At 40.3% G+C, this 21,206-nt stretch overlaps 1 protein-coding gene across 6 annotated transcripts in view; it reads right to left on the bottom strand.

The window, feature by feature from the left end:
* The window catches only part of METTL8 (methyltransferase 8, tRNA N3-cytidine), an 85,368-nt gene that overhangs the window by 63,824 nt on the left and 338 nt on the right, over positions 1-21,206 (bottom strand). For 3 of the 6 annotated variants that reach the window (XM_079782064.1, XM_079782059.1, XM_079782058.1), the window contains exon 2: positions 12,703-12,895. The exons of 2 other annotated variants lie outside the window; for them this stretch is intronic. The gene's annotated coding sequence lies outside the window, so the exon portion shown is untranslated. Of the gene's footprint in view, positions 1-12,694; positions 12,896-21,206 lie in introns of all 6 variants that reach the window. One more of the 6 variants, XM_079782060.1, reaches the window with a different exon arrangement.

Raw genomic sequence — 21,206 nt, 5'->3', positions numbered from 1 at the left:
GGGGGGGGGGGGCACGGACTGCCGTAAAATACACACTAAATGCCTGCCCTCCATTTAAAAGTTAACTCCTCTTCCATATTTCCTGGGTTCTGAGCATCTTTCAACTAAACAAATTAGTGAGACATTCATGTTTTTACCTTTGTAATTGTTTAGCTTTTCTCAGCTGGGAAGCTGGTACAAGTTTTCATTCAGAGGAATAAGTATCACCTTGATAAAGCTGCACTGACATTACCTGAGAGGCTAGCATTAATGAGCGCAAATTAAAGTGCTATTGTACTGTGTTGGATAGTGAACGCCAACAGGTAAGAAACACTTAAGTATCAAATGCACTGCGGTGAAAGCCGAAGCTTCAATTCACCCTGTAAATGTCAGTGAACTCCGAGGGTGCCTATCTGTGAGGTAAACAGTTCAGGCAACTTGTACAGCTTGTTTTAATCTTTCTTTGGATGATTATAATTTCTTGGTATAAATAAGGTTATTAGCAACAACAGAACAACAACAATTACAGCAAGTATTTACAGAGCACTTTGATGTCAGTCACTGCAGCTTCAAAATGGGAATCTCATGCTCAGTGTTTTGCTCTCCACGACCATCCTTAAAGGCGGCCATCCCTGCACTCACTCGCTCACAAAAAAAGGCTACTGGGATTCACAAGTTATTTCTTTAAGGGTTTCATGTAACCCATCTCAAGCCTGCCTCAATCCAAATACCTGAAGGGTATACTATTCTAATTACTCTGGAAGTTATCTCTAAAAAACAGTATGCTGGACCAGAATGAAATCTGTTGTAACTCATTCACCTCTTTTCACATCTGTGTGTGCTATACAGTAACTTCTGGAGGCATTAATTAGATTTGATGGGCTGGTAAAGGACATTAAGTTGCATTCATACTTTGTGTGTAATCAGTTCTTACAAATTCACATGGATGAGATTGATGGAGTTCTGCTCTTAATGGAACTTCTGCTTTCTTATTCATTGGAAAGGTTCCTTAGTAAACGAGGTGAAGGAGATGCTTGTACCTTTTTGTAGGATTTACCCAGTCGTGTTTGGACTAACACATCAGTAAGGCTATTGTGGCACAAAATGAAATATTATTAAAAATTGAAGTCATAATAGATGAATATAACATTAGGGAATAAAAGTGTCCACATTTCACTTCCAAAGAAAAGTGAAATTTCCATAATTTCAAAAGAATGTGGGCTTTAGGTAGGCAGAGATTATAGCACTGTAAATTATATTTTAAAGAACCATAAATAGTTATGACTTGCAAAAAAAGCAAAGCAAACTGAACCATGGACTATCAGGTAAAATTCTGACCGTCACACCACAGAAGGAGAGACACAGTCAGAGAAAGGGCCAGAGAATGAAAAATAAAATTCATAGGAATGGCATAATTTCAACATGAGAACAGGTAAGCTGAAAGTTTCAGACACCATATAGAATTTCTACAGGATTACGAGTAGGAGGCCAGAGTATATTAGATGCACCTGTACTTTTTACCTATAACAGTCAGATGCTGCTCCCATTGGGGTCACCTTTCTTCTCCTCTTGTTTTGAACAGTCTTTTTTGGCCTGGTCTTCTGTCAGTCATCTGGCCTTTTATCCAACAGGAAACAAATCCCTGATTTCCTTGTGGCCTTGCGATTACTTTGAGCTTAACTCTAACATTTTGTTCTTATTCAAAAGATCAGTCTTCCTAAAAAGTCACCTCTCAGCTACTTTGAAGTTGGAGGAGACATGTGACTGTGTTCTGGCTAAAGCCTTTGCTTAAAGGGAAAGGGGTCAGAAGACAGTTTGTTGGCACGGACACACCTGCCTCCTTCCTGAACTTAGATGTGATGCTGTGTACAGAGGAGGAATGGGGCCTGGTCCTTGATGGCATCACTGATAGGTACCACCTTCCCCTGGACTTCTTGCTAGGTGAGAAAAAGAAATTCCAAATTTTAGCCACTATTAGGTTTTCTGTTGTTTTCATCCAAGAGGATTCTAACAAATAATTACCATTACCATTACCGTTAAGTCCTGGGAATCCAGGGGCAAATCCATTTGGTTCCTGCCTTCAAGAACCTTAACATCAAGTGAAGAAGTTGAGATGGAAACAAAGAGTCCTCTACATGTATAGCAGAGGTAGGTATAAGGTTCTGCTAGAGCACAAAGGAATGAATAAGTATATTGATAATGGCTAGGAAAAGCTTCCTAGTGGGGACAACATTGTGTTGGGTCTAAAAGATCAAGTGGGGATATTCCAAGAAGAGAAGGGTGAAAGCCAGAACATCTCAGGCAGAGGGATTAATACAAATAAAGACAAAGAAGTGTGAAAGTGCACGTTATAGTCAGAGAATAAAAAAATAATTTGGAAAAATATGCTAATAACTTTGGAAATGAGTACAGTCTATAATTAGCACTGTACTTCAGTTGATAAAAGGTTGACAATTCTGAAATTAGTATATACATATACTGGAATTGAACAACTCAAAAATAGGAAGCAAATGGTGGGAACCAAGTTTCTCACCCATATAATATATATGTATGTATGTATGTATGTATGTGTGTGTGTATATATATATATATATATATATATATATATATATCCTTTACTCTGCCAGCTGAGAGGGCCTAGAAGCAACCACACCTCACTGAAAAAAAAACACACACTAAGCACCCAGATCTTGTTTCCTAGCATCATTCACTAATAAAGGGAACCAGGGCACTTTGGAGAAATGGCTAATTATAGGACTGGGGGAGGGAATATAAGATAAATTTGTAGCATCTTTTAGTGCCAGAAAGTAGGAAAGTGCTCAAAACAATAAAACAAAACAATCTCTTATCCTTTGAGACAGCATGGAGGGATCTGGAGAGTATTATTCTAAGCAAAATAAGCCAGTCAGAGAAAGACAAGTATCACCTGATCTCACTCATTTGTGGAATAAAATGAACAAAATAAACTGATGAACAAAATAGATCCACAGACATAGAAGCATGGAACAGACTGTTGAATCTCAGAGGGAAGGCAGGGTTGGGTGGGGAGAGCGGGAAAAGATCAACCATATATGCATGTATGTATGTATGTATAACCCATGGACACCGACAATAATGTGGTGAAGGCCTTTTGAGTTTCTTAACCCATGTCACCTAGTAACAAAAACAGAAACACTAAAAATGAGAAGGAAATCCTGCTTTGTATGAGAGGCTCTCAGTGTGGTTAGAAAGAACCACAAGGCCATAAACACCTATGAAAGAGAAACATTTTGAACAAAGGCTAAAATGTGGACTCTTATCCACCATCTCATTTTAATATGAAGGTCATTATAATAGATCTCCAACCCTTATTCTTCAGGAACAATCTCCCACTGGACACAGGGTTATTAAAAAAGGGTTCGTCAAACTAAGGCCCCATGACAAATTTTTTTTTATAATTCTTACATGAGGTTATGTTTGTTGAATTTAGAGAAAGAAAGGGAGAGGGAAGGGGGGAGGGAAGGGGTTGAGAAAGAGGGAGAGAGAATCATCAATGTGAGAAACAATGATCGGCCACCACCCATATGTGCCCTGATTGGGGAACAAACCCACAACCTAGGTATGTGCCCTGACCAGGAGTCAAACCTGACACCTTTTGGTGTACAGGACAAAGCTCCAACCGAGCCCCAGGGCAGGACCCATAACAAATTTTTAAACTGTGGTTTTATAATCCTATATAATAAAAGCCTAATATGCTAAGTGTCCAGTCATCCATTCAACCAACCAAAGCGTAATATGCTAATGATATGCTAAGGCCACTCAACAGCTCACAATGACATGCACTGACCACCAGGGGGCAGATGCTCTGACCAGTAGGTTAGCTTGCTGCTGGGGTCTGGCTGATCGGGACTGAGCAAGCCAGGCTGGCTGGACACGCCCTGGAGCCCTCCTGCAGTCCTTCTCCGGCTGGCCAACCTCCTGTGTCCCTCCCCAGCCCCAAATGTGCACCGGTGGGGTTCCTCAGCCTGGCCTGCACCCTCTCACAATCCGGGACCCCTCAGGGGATGTCGGAGAGCTGGTTTTGGCCCTATCCTACAGGCCAGGCTGAGGGACCCCACTGCACAAATTCGTGCACCGAGCCTCTAATAATAATCTAAGAAAATCAATAGGAACAAATGTAAACTGCTACTTGACTTCAGTGCCTATGTTTGCATTTATGATCTTGTTGGCAGCAAACAGCACAGATATAAGAGTGATACATCTGACTATACAGCACACTATTAAAGATTCTGCAGTATTCTGAATAGAGAAAAGTGGTGAGGGATTTGAGAAGACACACAGCACACAGCATAGTCTGGATAGGCTGAAGTCCAAAGAACCTGTGTAGCAGTGGTCAGTCAATTTATTGTTTATAATGAGCGCTACAAATGAATTTTGGTGAAACATCAGCAGTCACATTATAATACTGCTAATTTGAATTTTACTGGCTTTGTGGTTATATCTCTCTAGCTATTTTGATTTTGTCATTGAATAAGAGCTCTATGCAAAAGAAACTTATACCTGGACTTATATAACAATATACTAAAAATACTTTAAGTCAACCCAGGGGTCTGCGAATTTTTCTTTCTTTCAATGAATGTTTACACATTTTTCAACATTGAGAAATACAGCATTAGAAGATTCCATTCCAGAGCATTCTACTCTTATTCCTCCTTAATAGCAGAAATATCTCAAGAAGGGCAGAATCACCTCAATTCTCCTTGGAAAGCAATTTCAGGTGAAGAGGTGAAGGGTTTGAACTAAGTTAAATTCAAGCTTTGTCACTTGCTACCAACATAACTTCTGATATGATACTTAAACTCGTTAATCTCAATTTCCTGAATAAAATGTAGCTAATAAGATTATTTCCAAACACAGAAAAGTTACAAGAGGTGATCTATGTAGCATATTTGTAGCATGATGCTGGGTGCATGGTAAGTGCTCAATAAACTTTAGTTGATATTACTGTTATTAGTCTGGCTCTTACAATTTCCATGAGTACTACACGGGGCTTCATGAGTACTACAGGATTAAACCTCCCATTATCCTTCTTAGTTTAAACAGTCCTAAATAGTCCCATCTTCTCAAAAAGATGAAAGACTAATTTACCAATGAAGTGGGGGTAGTATAAGTAGCAAGTGCTGAATATAATAATATTCAGAATATAATAAGCCTCAAGTTCAAATCCTGGCTCAGCTATCTACTAATCATGATTTTTAAAAATAATGTTTTTATTGATTTCTTTTTAGAGAGAGAGGGAGGAAGGAGAGGGAGAGAGAGAAACATTGATGGGCTGCTTCCTGCACGCCCCCTACTGGGGATAGAGCCCGCAACATGAGCATGTGCCCAGACCGGGAATCAAACTGGTGACCTTTTGGTGCATGGGATGATGCTCATCCAACTGAGCCATACCAGCCAGGACTACTAATCATGATTTTTGGTAAAGCCACTTACTTTGCCTGAGCCTATAGGCTCATTTATAAAAATGGAGATAAATCTCAAGTCACAAAGTTCTCACACAGAACATTATAAGCTACACAGGGTTCCACAAATGTAAAGTCAAATTATTATTCAGTGAATTCCAGAAACTTCCCTAAAGGGCACGCCTTAAAACTTAAAACACACACACACACACACACACACACACACACACACACACACACAAATGAATAAATAATTAGGAACAAACACCATTCCTACTTCCCACTGTTGAGCAATCAGGTGTTGAGGTGGACAATTAGGACACGAAGCCAAACTGAAAGTAGCAATCAAGCCTTTTATTTACAGTAACAGTGTAAGCAAGAGAGCAAAAGAGGCGTGAGCTCACCAGTGTTCCACTTCTCCCCGTGGAATGGCACCAGGGAAGGATCAAGTGATGCAGCCCAGATGGGGAAACTGTCTCATTGCCCAGGAGCCACCCCTTCCCAGGCTCCTGCGATGGTCATGGATGTGGGGAAAGGGAAAGAGCTAAAAATAGAACGTACTGAACCAACATGGAGAAAGTGTCTATACAGAGGCCCCCAATAAGGAGTCCTCTGAATGTAGTCTTCTGGGCTTGGAATTGTCAAATGACAAACTACAATAATTTAGTAACAAGTTTGATGTCCTTTATTCAAGGGAAACCAATCCATGGATTGGGGGTGTCGACATAAGAAATGTCCACACTGTAGAGAACTTTATGAGTTTATTTGGGCCAAACTGATGACATACACTCTGGGGCAGCAGTGGGGTGGCAACAGTGGTGATGGTGGTAATGGTGGTGGTGGGTGGGTGAACCATAGCTGGGATTGAATTACAGGATAGTTAACAAGATTATGTGCTCTCTTGAGGGTTAATACCCCTTTAGAGGGCTATTCTGATATTTCAAAGGTGTATTAACCTAGATGCACAGGAACAATAGGCAGGTTTGGCTTACAAACTTTCACTAAAGAAGTTACAGGCCTGAGGCATGACTACCCACCATGACCTGCCCAGTTAGGAATTTATTATTAGATCACCCTGTGAGGTTATTTTCCATAGAACCCCCTTTTTTTTCATCCGCCGGGGAGTACAGTGCCTCACAAGCAGTGGAGCACTCTTCCCAAGGGATTTGGGGCAAGAGCAAGAATTGTATGGAGCCTTAGAAGAGGCAGTATGAAAACAGGGCGTGGTTGGCTGGGAGGACAGGGATTCCTTACGGAGTTAGCAAGTCCTATTTTCTAGGGTAAGGTGAACTAATGTTGAGTGGGAGGACTGTGATTGGTGTATGTGACAGGTGTTTCCTGAAAGTGCAGGCTGCAGAAACCACCATTTTGTGGGTCCTGATGCACGAATTTAACTATCAGAATGCAGATACACATATGAACATGGCTGCCCAGGGGGGCCTCGAGGGGGAGGGCAGCTTCTCCCCAGAGACCTTCCAGGAAAGCCTTGTAATTGTCTGTGGTCAGGCCTGAAAGATCACCCATAGGAGTCTGATCTAGAGCCTGCTCCTCACCCGACGGAAAAAAGAACACAAGTATTCTTTACCCAACACATAATAAACATTATTCTGAGAAATTATATAAACAAAAAAACTAATACATTTAATGTTGATAAAAAGGAGCTCTGTGAAAAGTAACCTCACGGGGTGATCTGATCATAAATTCCTAACTGGACAGGTCACGGTGGGTGGTCATGCCCCAAGCCCACAACTTCTTACTGAAAAAATTATAAGCAAGCTGTCTATTGTTCTCATGCATCTAAGTTAGCACGCCTTTGAAATGCCAGAAGTAATACCCCTTGAAGGCGTGACCACCTTCAAGAGAGCATATAATTTTGTGAACTATCCTATCAGCCAATTCATGCTGTGCTTTCTCCCACCTTCATGTAATCTTCCTTATGTTCTCTCCTTAATTTCAAATGCATAAAAGAAACCGAAAAACTTCATCTCTGAAGCATTTGAGATCTTGCTTCCCAAGCAACTGTCATCAGTTTTGGTTCAAATAAACTTACAAAAATTCTCTGTAGGTTTTTTCTTACGTAAACATTAAGAATGATTTCTTTAAAAGTCCATGAATAATAATGCTGCAGCAAGTTTCTTAAGAATAATTGAGAATATTAGTTATATTCTTAACCTCCAAGGACCATATCATGTAGAGAAACCTTAGTAATCTTCAACCTATAAAACTCTTATTTCTAAGATCATTTGTAAGTCAGTTGTTAAGAGCTCAGAACCACATTTTTAGAGGAACATTTCAAATGGTGATTAATATATCAGGCTAGTCCACACATTTTTTTTATCCATAATGCGAATGAAAAGAAATTTGTTTATTTTAAATGGCCTTGGAAAACTGGCAAATTCCATTTCCCCAAATAGCTGAAGCACTGCCTGGGGCAACCTGAATCTTATTTAATACAAAAACAATCTGATTAAATGATTCTTTTAAAACAACAACAAAAAACCCATAATACCTATCAGCCATCTCTTTGCCACCTGATAATATAGAAATAACTATAAAATAATGCTGTTTAACTAAAAACTAGACCTGTACATCAAAATAAGTGTAGTGCCTTCAAATAAGTCACCTTAAGAGATTACTATTTACTCTAATAATAGTAAAACATCCTTGAAATTCCATTTTCAGATAATGGCCTAATGGCAAGCTTACTGATTCTTTTAAATATCCTCAGTGGTGGCAAATTCTTTGCTTTAAGATATATATCCTTTGTTGTCTTTAGACTAGTTGTTCTTGTTGCCATAAATGTATAGATTCCCAACATAACCAGCTTGGAAATATCATATCCATTGAGATATAGCTTCTGGTATGTTCTGTTTCCTTAAACAGTCTTAAACAGCCAAACCTCATAAATCAAGTTCACACAGTACAAACTGTACTACCACAAATGATAGTATCCTTTTTGCTTATTCTTTTTTAAGAAGCCAAAACTATCTGGAAATATGAGCTAGATGTTTGTTTGTTTTTAATTTAAATTTTTCTTAAATATATGGATAGCAAAAATAAAAAATATACAGGGGGAAGATCCCTCTTATGATTGCAACAAGAAATGTGAAATACCTAGCATTAAATTGGCATTAATGTACAGGACTAATATAAAGAAAGCTATACAACGCTACAGAAGCGCATGGAAGATAATTTTAATAAATAGGAGGAAGACAGTACATGGGTTTCCGAAGTTGATTCAATATTTGTAGAAATGTAAATTCTTGCCAAAATCATCTATAAAATTAAACTTGTTCCAATCAAAATTCAAAAAATGTTTTTGGAGAACTTAAACAAATAATTTAAAAGTTCATCTGGAAGAATAAACAAGGAAGCGCCAGGAAAATACTGGAGAGGAAATGAGTGATGCTGGTTGTGTCAAGAAAGGGTTAAGGAGGTGGGGAGTGCTCGCTCTTTCAGACATTACAATATACTAAGATGCTCTGCCTGCTGCCAGGGATAGAGCCCGCAACCTGGGCACGTACCCTGACTCGGAATCAAACCCATAACTTTTCGGTGCACAGTTCGTTGCCCAACCAACTAAGCCACACCGGCCAGGGCAAGGTATATTTTATATAGTATAATGAAATGTGTCAACATTAGGAAGACTTGTATAACTCAGTGAACCAACAGTTTCCAGGTGACCGACATATGGTATCACAAAATCATGCATGGGTGAAAGATCCATTCAAAGTAAAAGACAGACCAATGAATTTAAATGTAACAGACCAATGGATTTAAATATTATATTGCAGTTAACCTTTAAGAAACTATCCCATATTGGAATTCGGTGTAGTGTCAAAGGAGAATATTCACACTCTTCTGAAGAGACTATTAAATTACTCACTCCTCCCCTTTCTAACTTCTTATACATCTATGTGAGATTACATTTTCTTCAAATACATCAACCAGAACATATCGTAACGGACTTAGCAGAAGCAAATATAAAATCCAATCATCTTCTCTTAGGCCAGACATTAAAGATATTTGCAAAAATGTAAAACTATGCCACTCTTCTAAATTTTTTTGGAAAAAATTTAAAATAAAAATTTTATTGATGCTAACATGCCATGGTGTATTATTGTCATTTTTAAATAATAATAAATGTTAACGTTTTTTCTTCAGTTTAATTTTTAATACAGTAAATACGGGTAACTATGATCTACCTAAATGAAACTCCGGGGAACCTCTATAATTTATTCGAGTGTATAGGGGTCCTGAGAACAAAAAGATTGAGAACCACTGCCTTGGATTAATTTTCTGGGGTGACATGGAGATTGGAAAGTCCACTCATTTAAAGAACAGTGCAATGGCTTACTACCATTGTGGCGAGGGTGAAATGTTGGTCAGTGTGTGCAGGAGCAAGCATCCTCACACACTGTCAGGGAGACTGGGCTGAAAGACCTTTCCTGAGGGAACAGTGGCAATACATATGGAAATTTTAAAAGAAAGAGCTTTATGGAAAATTCCATTTATAAAAATATATCCTAAGAATATAATCGCAAGGATCCTAAGGATTTGTCACAGCATTGTTTGTACATTATACTGAAAAACTTCAAACATCTAAATACTCATCTTTATAGTACTAAATTATTGTACATCCATATAAAGAAGGTTATATAGCCACTTAAAATGTTGCTCAAATCTAAATTTATTGATATGTAAAGAAGTCCATTATTTATTGGCTAAGGAAAAAAGTCAGGTATAAGAGAGTACCTTTAGTATGATCTTACTTAAAAAAATTAGCATAAAGAAAAAATAAAGAAAAGAAAAATAAAACAGATACTAACTTAAAACACACACACACACATATATGCCAACAAGTATACATATGCATAGGAAAGGTCTAGAAGAATTTTTTTAAATAAATCTTTATTGTTCAGATTATTACAGGTGTTCCTCTTCCCCCCCCTCCCATAGCTCCCCTCCACCTCATTCCCCACCCCACCCCATGCCCATACCCCCGCCACTGTCTTCATCCATAGGTGTAAGATTTTTGTCCAATCTCTTCCCGCACCCCTCAGACCCCCTTCCCCCTGAGAATTGTCAGTCCACTCCCTTTCTATGACCCTGATTCTATTATATTCATCAGTTTATTCTGTTCGTCAGATTTTTTATTCACTTGATTTTTAGATTCACTTGTTGGTAGGTATGTATTTGTTGTCATTTTGTTGTTCATAATTTTTATCTTTACCTTTTTCTTCTTCTTCCTCTTCTTAAAGAATACCCTTCAGCATTTCATATAATACTGGTTTGGTGGTGATGAACTCCTTTAGCTTTTTCTTATTTGTGAAGCTCTTTATCTGACCTTCAATTCTGAATGATAGCTTTGCTGGGTAATCTTGGTTGTAGGTTCTTGCTGTTTATCACTTTGAATATTTCTTGCCACTCCCTTCTGGCCTGCATAGTTTCTGTTGAGAAATCAGCTGACAGTCGTATGGGTATTCCCTTGTAGGTAATTAACTGTTTTTCTCTTGCTGCTTTCAAGATTCTCTCTTTGTCTTTTGCCCTTGGCATTTTAATTATGATGTGTCTTGGCGTGGTCCTCTTTGGATTCCACTTGTTTGGGGTTCTCTGCACTTCCTGGACTTGTAAGTCTATTTCTTTCACCAGGTAGGGAAAGTTTTCTGTCATTATTTCTTCTAATAGGTTTTCAATATTTTGCTCTCTCTCTTCTTCTGGCACCCCGATAATTCCGATGTTGGTACGCTTAAAGTTGTCCCAGAGGCTCCTTACACTATCGTTATATTTTTTGATTCTTTTTTCTTTTTGTTTTTCTGGTTGGGTGTTTTTTGTTTCCTCATATTTCAGATCTTTGGTTTGATTCTTGGGGTCCTTTGATCTACAGTTGAATTTCTGTATATTCTTTATTTCAGACAGTGTATGCTTAATTTCTGACTGGTCCTTTTCCATTTTTTTGGCATTCTCATTAAGGTCCTTGAAGGTCTCACTAAGCTCCTTGGAGGTCTCATCAAGTTTCTTGGCAGTTTTTAGAAGATTCTTGAGTAACCTTATAAATATGGTTTTGAACTCAATGTCATCCAGTAGTTTGCTTTCCTCCATTTCTTTCATTCGTGACATGTTTCTTTGTCTCCGTATTTTGGCTGCTTCCATGTGTTGATGGATTGGCTTTGTGTGGTGGGTGACCTATAGGGGCCAGTGGCTCAGCCACCCCAATCACCTGAGGTGGACGCTCTTGGTTCACCCCTTTGTGGGCTGAGTGCAAAGTCTTGGTGTAGTTAAGCCAGTGATGGCGAACCTATGACACGCGTGTCAGCACTGATACACGTAGCATTTCTGATGACATGCGGCCACATGCCGAGGATGAAACATTTGGTGCTCCTGAGGATGAAACATTTGCGACTAGAGTCTTGGAGTTAGTTTTTTCCTCAAAGTGACACACTACCCGAGTTATGCTCAGTTTTTTGGCGAAGCTTGACACACCAAGCTCAAAAGGTTGCCCATCACTGAGTTAAGCCTTGATTGCTATTGATACATTGGGAGGAATTGACCTCCAGGCCAATTGGCTGTGAGGACCCACTGTGTCTATAATGGAAGAACTGCTGTGCTGGAGACACGCTTATGGTGTAGGACTTGTTTCAGTGGGGCTTTGGTGCTCACTCAATCTGCCTCTTAAATGTGTCACTTATGGATGTGAGGAGTTGAAATCTGGTGTAGTCTCACACTGACCACTAGATACACTAGCTTCTGAATCTCCAATGGGGTGCAGGTCAGCTACTGTCTGAGGCCACCCAGCAGGAGCTACAGTGAGAACTACAGTTTTCTCCTCTTTGCTTGGAGTTTGGAGGTTTTGGAGCTGTCTGACCAGAGCTGCAGTTTGTTAGGTTAAGCTGCAATAAGGCAGGCCATTTATATGCAAAAGCCGCTTGGGTGGGTTTGTAGATTGTGCGGGGCGGGGTCTCAGGGAGTCACTAGGCTAGGGCATGGCAAACAGCGATGGCTGCCAGTCAGCCGTCTCTGTGTCTCCAAATTTCTGCATCCCCACGTCTTACACCCCAGCGCAATGCTGAACAATGATTCCTGCGTGCAGCTCTGCAAGCAAGCCACCCTCACTTTCCGACCCGATGGCAGACAGTCCAGCTTCTCCCCATAGGAGTTTGGGTCCCCAGCGTCTCCCCAGAAACTGTGGAGTTCAGAGTAATCGGGAGCTTGTCTCCCTTCAGGTTGAAAGAAACAGCACACCCAGAAGCCCTCCGCCAGCCCGATTCGCGCACCTCCGTACCTCAGCTTTTCAGCGCTTTTGCACGTCTCAATGCTCTTTTCTCTTTCCTTCTAGTTGTAGAACTTCCACTCAGCCAGCTTTCCCGTGGTTCTGGGTGATAGATGTTTTGTCTTTTAGTTGTAGTTTTGAAATTGTTGTGTGAGGCAGCAGTTTAGGTGTTTACCTATGCCACCATCTTGGTTTCCTCCTCGGTCTAGAAGAATTTGTAATAGTTATCTGTCATTGAAAGACTCAAGGAGAACCTTACATTTTCTTTTTAATAAATTTTGAATGTACTTTTCTCTTTTTAAGTAAACTCAAACTACTTTTATAATCAGAAAACATAAAAATATTTTTAAAATCACTAAGTATACAATCCTCTCTAATAAAATGGTAATATGCAAATTAACTATCACTCTGCTACATAAGCCACGCCCATCAGCCAAGCCACACCCATCAGCCAATCAGGGCGAGTATGCAAATTAACCCCAATCCAAGATGGCTACAGCCACAGAGAGCAAGGTTTCCCAGGTAACAGAGTAAGCCAAGCTTTCCATAGCCATTGCAGGCCTAAGCCTCCACTCAAGCTACAAAGTTTCAATTATAGAAGGTAAACAAATTCAAACAAATGGCGGCAGAATGGAGCTTGAGAGAGCAGGCCAGGGTTGCCGGCGGCAACAGGGGAAGTCAAGCTTTCCGCACACCCTGGCCGGGCTCACCCGCTTAAGGCTACAAAGTTTCAATTGTAGAAGGTGAATTAACTGCCACAGAAATGGCTGCCGCCCCGGAGGAACAGCAGGCTTGGCTCCGCTCCAGGCTACAAAGTTTCAATTATAGAAGGAAAATAAATTCCAGATACCAGGGGCCTCCTCTTGGGTTGCCAGGGGGCGTGGCCGGCCTGCAAACCACTACAGGCCCCTCGCTCAGGCCGCCCCACGCCCCAAGGGAACCCCACCCTGATCCGGGACACCCTTCAGGGCAAACCAGCTGGCCCCCACTTGTACACCAGGCCTCTATCCTATCTAATAAAAGAGTAATATGCAGATTGATCATCACTGCAACACACAATATAGCTGCCCCCATGTGGTCAAAGATCCTGCCCCATGTGGACACAAGATGGCCACCACAAGATGGCCAGCAGGAGAGGGCAGTTGGGAGGCACCCGGCCTGCAAGGGAGGGCAGTTATGAGGGACCAGGCCTGCAAGGGAGGGCAGTTGAGAGGGACCAGGCTTGCAAGGGAGGGCAGTTGGAGGTGATCAGCCCTGCAGGAGAGGGCAGTTAGGGGTGACCAGGCTGGCAGAGGAGGGAAGTTGGGGGCAAACAGGCTGGCAGGGGGGTAGTTAAGCATCAACCAGGCTGGCAGCGGAGTGGTTAGGGGGTGATCAGGCTGGCAGGCAGAAGCAGATAGGGGCAATCAGGAAGGCAGGCAGGCAAGCAGTTGGGAGCCAGCAGTCCTGGATTGTGAGAGGGATGTCCGACTGCCCGTTTAGGACCGATCCTGGTGGGACATCCCTCCAGGAGTCCCAGATTGGAGAGGGTACAGGCTGGGCTGAGGGACAACCCCCTGCCGTGCACGAATTTCGTGCACCGGGCTTCTAGTTCTATATAATGTTCATGGGTAGTGAATCCATGCTTGGGAAGGAAGAAAAAAAAAGATGGTATAGGCAGTATTAACAGTAACACTAGAAAGGTTTTCAAAATTTTCTGGTGGTCACCCATTTACATGGAGGGAAGACGGCTTGGAATCTATTAGAGCCCGGTTAATGGGACCCAGACAGGGTGCTGTGGGTGGCTGGATTCAAGACCCAAACACACTATGGCCAAAGAAGTCCAGAGAAAGGCTACTTTTAAAAGACCCCAATTTGTCAGACCAGGTTAAGGCAGAAAATTGCAGATGCTGAGCAGGTCGGGCAGAGAGCCCTGAAAGAGAAAGAAATTATTAGAAAAGGCAAAGAGTAGCCGGAGGAGGTGGAAAACAGACAAGTAATTCATACCAGAATGTCAAATTCCAGTTACCCAGAAACTTCCTATTCACCAACTATGGCTGGAACTTGCTACTTGCTACAGTGCTGTGTGACATTATGGCTGCTCTCCCTCTTCGTTTGGTAACTGTTTCTGATGTGCCAGAACCTTTTCATTTATAGCACTTGTTAATCGTCAGGCAGCAAACACAGATGGCACCAGTCTGGTCTGCCCAGCCCAACTCCTGGGAAAGCTTTTGCACCCTCTGCTGGTCAGCTCTACACCAGAACAGGAGGATCTGTTTCTGAAGGAGACAACTTCCCAAATCACAGGGACACACTTTTGTGTTCTCTACCAGGTTTCAGTGAAGAGTTTGGAAACCATTTTCTCAAACTGTGCCCCCAACCCCAAGAGACAATCCCAGATCAAAACCATGCCTTCATTTGTTACACCAAAGAAAAACATAATAAAAAATAAAGTCCCATAAGAAAATATACCATCAAAAGCATTTATTTTATTTTTAAAATTTATCTTTACTGTTGAAAGTATTACAGATGTCCATTTTTTCCCATTGCCCCCACAACCCCCACCATCAAAAGCATTTTAAATTCAAATGATTCCACCTTATTACATAATAAATAAATAAAGGTATGCAGATGACTGCAACACTTAATATGACTATTAAGACCCATTAGAGCTTTATTCTGGTTGAAAGCCTGAGAATTATTATAACAATAATATTTGTATAGGTTTTACAACTTACAGAAAGCTCTCATTTTCACACCTAATCCTTACAACAATCCTATAATTGAGAAAGGAAGACAAACAAGCATTTTTTATTATCACCATTTTACAGATGTGGGAGATGAGACTCAAAAGAGGTTTCATGAGTTGCCTTGATCACAAACATACCAGAGCCACAATTCAAGCAGGCCTCCTCACTCCAAGCTCTACATCCTACTCAGGACACTCTTCTACCTGTGCTGCTGATCCATCAGGGGTTTTCTAAAGAGTGGTATGTATTTTAGGTAGAGAAGCAGAAGGCCTAAAACATGTTTCTATAATACTAGTGGCCCGGTGCACGAAATTTGTGCACATTAAAAGGGAATTAATTAAGAGGAAATATTTTAATATTGCTATTTGCCCTTTCTATATAATAGAAGTGTCAGAGATAAAAGAAAATTAGTAAAATGTATATGAAAATCTTCCTCCTGTCAGAGTCTGGGGCACACCACGGAGGGGTGGGGGGAGAGAGAGAGAGAGAGAGATATGGCCATAATAAGTAGGTCCTATCAGGCTTTCTGGCTTCTATATCACTTAGAATCATTTATTGGCTGCCCCCCTGCACACCCCCCACTGGGGACTGATTCCACAACCCGTGCATGTGCCCTGACCGGAAATTGAACCGTGACCTCCTGGTTCACAGGTGGACACTCAACCACTGAGCCATACCCAGCTGGGCAGAACTTGCTCCTTTTTTTGAAGAATGGTCTGGGTACTGGGTGTGCTCCTTGCTACCATGTTGCTTCTAGGTCCTCTCAACTGACAAAGCCAGGAACTATATGTGCATACTAAATCAATATATACACATTTTTACTATCAATGTTTCTCCATGTATCCATCTGCACCTAAAGTAAGCTAAACTGGAGTCCATACTAATGTCTGCAATTCATGTGGATGGATCATTCTAGCCTTCACCTCCTGCTTGTCTATAACCTCTCACTCCAACAGTAAGGAACCTGATTACCAACATCCATTAACCAGTTATTCATTATTCAATTCCAGAACACAGGAATAGTGGTTTGAGAATTGTTAACCCATACCTCTGTGAGAAACATTCACTTAAGAGTATAGTGCATATGCATAATTCCTATTGTCTTTCGACTTACAGTTTCATTTTCAAAGTTATTTCCGTCAGTACCTTTTCCCTGGCCCCTTCAGGGAGGTTAGTTACCTCGTACATTTGTAATACAGTTAGATTCTTTTGTTACAGCCTGCATTCAATCCTAGAATCCCCACCACCACTTAATTACCTTCTTAAATTCTGCATACATTGTTTATTCTTTGTGCTAAAAAGCTCTGAGGATTTAAAAAAAAATAAAATCCTCCATTCTACTAATCAACCCTCTCCCCTCCCCAAACTCCCTGTTTCTGTTACTTTTTCCTCACAGACAATGTACTTGACATCATTGCTTCTCATCCTTTCCCCTCACAACAATGTGTTCACATTTATAAGCTCATGTGATTCTCACTTCAATCCTGAGTGTCCCCACTTTAGCAGATGATTAAATGAAACTCAGAATAAGTGATTTGGTCAAGATCTCACTAAGTGGTGGTGCTGGCACTATACTTGTGCCTGGCAACCCTTGGTGTGATGCTCTTTCTACTACACAGCACTGTGTTCTTGTTTTCAGAAGGGAGGGAAATGGCTGTGCATAGAGACAAGAAGAGAAGAAAGAAATGATGAATGGCAGAGACAAATGGCAGGGGAGGTGGGGGGCGCGGTTAGAGAGCAACCAAAGGACTTGAATGCATGCATATTAGCAAAACCAATGGACACAGACACCGGGGTGGTGGCGGCTTGCCCAGGGTAAGAATGGCTGGGGGGGGGGGGGGGGGGGGGGGGGGGTGTCAATCGGGGAAAAAGGAGACATATGTAAAACTTTAGACAATAAAAAAATAATAGTAAATAAAGAAATGATGGATGGAAAGAAATGATGAATGGAAACTTTTACACTAAAAAATAAGAAAGTGGAATTCTAGTTCTGATCATTTGGGGAACCTCATACTCCAAAAACCTTTCTATTATGAAATACATGAGGCTGGTTAAATATATTTAAAAACATATCTTGCCAACTGCATCACTGAGTCAGCAAGAAGGAACAAGAAATCTTTGGAGACCAAAAGCTAGCAAACGTCCAGAAAGCTGAGTGAGAAACGAAGCCAGCAGCTGCCCAAATCCCACAATGTATGAAAAATAAACACATCACAACTTCTCTAAATTAACTCGTTTGGTTTAGCACTAGAAAATTATCAGAAATTCACCAAATTATCAGATTAAAGAAAAACAATTATAGGATCACCTCAGCAAATAGAGAAAGTAGCTGATTAAATTCAACACTCATTCACAATTAAAAATCTAATAAGACTTTTAGCAAATACGGGATGGAAGAGAATTTCATTAACGTGATAAAGAGTGGCTACCAAAAACTGACAATGTCATCCTTAATGGTGAACTATTAGAAGTTTATAAAGTGTATAAGACAAGGATGTTCACTATCACTGGTTCTATTCAACTGCACGAGAGGTCTTGGCCAGCAATGGAAGAAAGAGAGGAATAAAAGGTAAGAACTGAGAAAGAAATAACAAAACAGTCATAGTTTTCTAAGGACATGATTACCTACATAGAAAAATCCCCCAAACACTACAAATGACAATTATTACTATTAAAAATAAAATTTAGCAAGGTTGCTAAATAGAAGATCGATATACAAAAAAAAAAACAAAACAAAAAATACCTGCTTTTTTTATATACTAGCAAAAAAATATAGTTAGAAAATCTAATTTAAAAATATACCATTTATAACGCTGGCCAAAAATATAACAATGTACTGAGGAAGTTGCAAAATATGAACTCCTTTAAGAAAAATTATTAAACTTCATTGAAAGACACTAAATATTTAAATAAATGGAGAGACATATTGTCTTCATAGACAGGATAATTAGATATGGAAAGATGTCAGTTTTCTTCAAATTGATATACAGATTTAATGCTATACCAATCAAAATTCCAGTAGGCTTTTTTGTGGTACTTACACAGGTTCAAAAAGATATATGAGCCTGGCCGGTGTGGCTCAGTGGTTGAGCATCAAAAGGTAAAAGTTTGATTCCACATTAGGGCAATGCCCTGGTTGTGGGCTCGATCCCAGTGGGGAGTGGGCAGGAGGCAGCCAACCAATGATTCTCTCCCATCATTAATGTTTTTCTCTCTCTCCCTTCCTTTCTGAAATTAAAATATATATATATGAAAGTGCAAACTGCAAAAACAAAAAGATACTCCTGAAGAAAAGAAATAAGTACAGGACTTGCCTTACCAGCTCTCAACCCTTACTATTGAATTGGTCAGGTATTCAATGGATGAAAAACACTGGGGGGTGAGGGCAGGTATGGGAGTGGGGTGGGGGAGGGCAATGGTCAAATATGTACACATATAATACCTTAATAAAAAGAAGAAAAATAAATAAATAAATTGGTCAGGTATTAGGCTAAGGATAGAAAAACAGAACAATGGAAGAGAAAACAGAGCTTAGAAACAGACCTGACCATGAATGTAAACTTGATATAAAACAAGAGTTAACATTACAGATCTGTGGAGAAATGACAGACTCTGCAATAGTGGTGCTGGGACAAGTGGTTTTTCATGTAGAAAAAAAATTAGGGATAATAAATGGTATTGGTTTAAGCTGCTTCGCTTTTGGTAATTTGTTACACAGCAAGAGAAAACAAACATATACTTTAACAAGTGTAACAGGAGGCAGGTTTAAGCATGCCTATAGCAGCACTTTTCTAGGAATAAAAAAACCTGAAAGACACTGAATTCCGGCCAGTAGCAAATGGGTAACTGTGGCAAATTCATACAATAAAACATTATACAGTGGTAAAAATAAATGAAATGAATTCAGGTACCTTGTCAAATGTAATGTTGGAAAAACTAGGCAATTTATAGAAGAGTACATATATACAGTAGGATTCGATTTATTTAATGTTCAAAAACATTGAAAACTTAACATTTTATCTATATCAAGAGGAAAGAGGGAGCTAGGAACTAGGACGGGCACATAGGACATGTCAAATTTTTAAGTAATGTTCTAGGTTACTTTGTGTGTGTTTTTTAAGTTGATGATAGATATATGAGTATTCATTTATAATTATTATTTACATATTCTGCTGTTCTCCATACATAGTCTTTGAATAACTAAAATACTTTTTAAAAAATTACTATGAACCCTTTAATCCTAAATCTTTCTGCATTTCATTTTATTTTATTTTTTTAAAAATATTTTTATTGATTTTTTACAGAAAGGAAGGGAGAGGGATAGAGAGTTAGAAACATCGATGAGAGAGAAACATTGATCAGCTGCCTCCTGCACACCCCCCACTGGGGATGTGCCCGCAACCAAGTACATGCCCTTGACCAGAATCGAACCTGGGACCTTTCAGTCCGCAGGCCGACGCTCTATCCACTGAGCCAAACCAGTTAGGGCTCATTTTATTTTTAATATGTCTTCATTGATTTTAGAGAGAGAGTAAAGGAGAGGGAGAAACATTGATGTGAAAGGGAAACAATGACTGGCCTGGCAAAAAGTCTCATTGGTAACAATGTATAAGTATTCATTTGAATTTGTTTGTCTTATAGTTCTGCTTAATTTAGCTTAAACCATTTATAAGTTATAGTTGCATAAAAGATACAACATAAGGAATTTATGTAGTTTTATGTTTGCATATACTTAACATCCTGAAAATATTTTAATTTAACAAGAGAATCCTAGGTATCTACTTGTGTTTGAGAAATTCTGCTCTGGGTGATTGGGAGCCACTCAGAGATAGAGAGAAATGGCGGATTTGTGCTTTAGAAAACTCACTCTGGCAGCAGTGTAGAGGGGTGACTGGAAAGTATTTAAGGTAGAAAGGAAGCTGTTAATTTTAATATGATAAAATGGAGAGACCCTACATTACTCAGGGGATATGATGAGGAGATGCTCAAGAGTTAGAATCAAAAGGACTTGGTTGTGGGTGAAGAAAAAAAAGGCATCTGGCTTGTCTGTCTCTTGGTGGTGAGGTAAATACCACAGGAAGACAAAAAAGTGGCCGAAGGGGAAGGAGAGAGAAAAGAGATGATGCATTCAGTTCCGCAATTACTTGAATTTTATTTCAGCCAAAAATTCCGTTATCTTTTCTGAGTCCCAGTGTTCTCAGTGACAGCTGCATTCACGAAATTACCAAATTAACTATGATAGTGCTGTCTAAAAATACACAAAGCGCCCCACAGTATGCTGTAAATAAGTTATGAAAAATCAGCAAACGCCCAGCCCCTAGCCTAGAGGAAATGCAGCAGGGTTACAAAGAGATATGGTTAAAATTTTGACTCAACACTTTGTGACCCACACACCCACTTCGTTTTGTACATTTTGCTGTCCGTCAGATGCCATCTCTCCCTCGCGTGTGTACCGAACAAGAGGCGGCGTGCCAAGCCCACGTGGGAGAGGCAAAGCGCACTCTCCAGGGACACAGCCAGGGGACTCCCACTCGGGGGCATGATTAGGGGAAATTTAGTGCAGTGGGGACTTTGACTCTGCGGGCAGGGCTAGCTATTTTCACTTAGTTTTATTTAGAGGCATCAACGTGGAATATCTTAGGCAGCCCAATCAGAAGGTAAGCATTTCACATTTCATTCCCATTATGGGGAAAAGGGAGGCTGGAGGAAGGAAAATGCAGCAATTATCGCCAAACCAGCCTGTGTCCTCGCAAACCGCAGAGGGGCGGGCCTCGGGAAAGAGTAATT

Source organism: Cnephaeus nilssonii (assembly GCF_951640355.1).
Source record: "Cnephaeus nilssonii genome assembly, chromosome: 10".
Taxonomy (NCBI): Eukaryota; Metazoa; Chordata; class Mammalia; order Chiroptera; family Vespertilionidae; genus Cnephaeus; species Cnephaeus nilssonii.
Note: the sequence above shows the minus strand (reverse complement) of the source record. Positions and strands in the feature narration are given on the sequence as shown.